Source organism: Gavialis gangeticus, unplaced genomic scaffold (assembly GCF_001723915.1).
Source record: "Gavialis gangeticus isolate Ggan-Ray unplaced genomic scaffold, GavGan_comp1, whole genome shotgun sequence".
NCBI lineage: Eukaryota > Metazoa > Chordata > Crocodylia > Gavialidae > Gavialis > Gavialis gangeticus.
In genome coordinates, this window is record NW_017729008.1 from 29,927,526 (window position 1) to 29,929,448 (window position 1,923).

Below are 1,923 nucleotides of genomic sequence, written 5' to 3' on the forward strand. Positions count from 1 at the left end.
ACTGATGTCAGAAAGTTGAAACAAGGTGTCAATTTATAAACGATGTAAGTGTGAAACGCTGTAACTCGAAATGCTGTAAGTCAAGGACTGCCTGTATTTGCAGAACATATTTATATCAAAGCTTGCTCACACTATGCCCCCACAAAGTGTTCGCTGCAAGACTTGAAGGCCCGAACTCAGCCACCTAGAGTTTTTTGTCACACCAGGGTTTGCGTATCACAAGACAGCACTCCTAGGAAACTCCCTCACCTTCACAAGATGTTTTGCTGGGCCAAGATTATCAAAGCTCTTACATCCACAGTTAATGCATTTGAACAAATGCCCTGATTTTCAAAGCTATCCAGCTTATAGCCATACTGGTTTAGAGGAAAAGGCAATCAGGACTCATGGTAGAAATATCTTTTATAAGATCAACAAGATTTTTGCAAAAAAAAATTCTCCTGAGTGATTTTCAAAAGTGCTCAATACCTAACAGCTGCCATTGACTTCATCCAGGGAGGCAAACAATTGCTTTTGGAGATGTCATAAAATACTCATCATCTTAATCACCAGTGCTTTGGTTTAGAGTGACCTGATTAAATTGCATTTCTTGTGAAGTTTAAGGGGTGGGGAGTGGGAGGAATGGCCTTTTAAAATTATTTAATAGAAATCAGGACAGTCTGTGGGATGACACAGCTGTTAGATACATTTTGGGCATTGACACAGAAATTCCCGGCTGTGATCAGGCAGCCAGCTGCAGCCAGCAAAACCCACAAGGGGAAACTTCCTAAGTGAAAGCCTGCACCTGCAAGCTGTGTATATACTTGTTGTTTGGGTTGTTTTGAGAAGGGAAGGAAGTCTTCATAATAGAAGTCAGTCAAAGGAGAGTGAAACCTAAAACGTGGAAGTTGTTCAGAGGCTGATTTGGAAACTTGAAAGGATTCAAGGTCTCTTGCTAATGAGTATCTCTGTTCAGGAAAATTTCAGAAGCTAGTAATCATCCTAATATTCAAAACCTGATGCTAATGTCAGTCATCCTGCAGAAATCAGTCACAGGTGCTTCCCTTCTGCTAAGTGTCTCTGGGGTTACAAAAAGATGACGCATGTGTCCCGGGAGAAACCATTTTCTCCTGGAACAAAGAGATCATTCAGATGTCTATGTCTGTTGTCCCGAGACAAACCCTGAAAAGATTCACAGGATAAGAGCTAATAGTTTGTCCTAGGAAAGTGCATCTGAACAGTTGTCCTGGGATTGCATCATTGGATCAATGGCAGAAAAGCGGCAGGGCATTCAGCCGCTTGCTAATTCCTGACTGGAAGGGCAATGTGTGTACACACCGATCCTGTGACTTCTCTGTTCTGGAACAAACACGGGCACAGCTGATCCCAGGACAAATGCAACATCTGTTCCAAGCCTGCATGTCATCTCTGGGGATTAAACCAGGAAAACGATGCATCTAGAAACATTGCCATCCATTACCTTAGAAGCAGTAGTAGACTAGAGCTTCTTTACCTGGTCCGGCACCAGTTGAGGAACAAAGATGCATGTGGCAAGCGTGTTACACACACAGATTTAAGCCTACAAACTCAACTGTATTAAGTACTCATTCAGTCAAGCTGAATAGCACCTCGCTCTGTTAGTAGACTTATTGATTTTTAATCCAGCCATCAGTATTCAGAGTTTGCTCTTGCAACTGTGGGATCAGTCACCACTACATGATTGTTTCTGTTGCCTGATTGGATGGTTATAAACTACTTTATTTCTATCTGCAATGAATTTTGGTTAATCACAAATTGGATTTTGCTTCTTGATTAAGCCTATAATTTAGTCACAGCCACAACCATCAATATTCACAAACATTGAGCAAGAAAATCTGCAGAAATCAAACAGAAGTAAGATATGGACATAGCTGAAATGAAATGGAAAACACCAAAATGCTCACA

The 1,923-nt window shown here is 41.3% G+C and overlaps 1 long non-coding RNA gene across 1 annotated transcript in view; it reads left to right on the forward strand.

Annotated features, from left to right (window-relative positions):
- The window catches only part of LOC109292314, a 2,423-nt gene extending 500 nt beyond the window's left edge, over positions 1-1,923 (forward strand). Inside the window, exon 2 of the long non-coding RNA XR_002096102.1 lies at positions 26-1,923. This is a non-coding gene — a long non-coding RNA (uncharacterized LOC109292314). The remainder of the gene's footprint in view (positions 1-25) is intronic.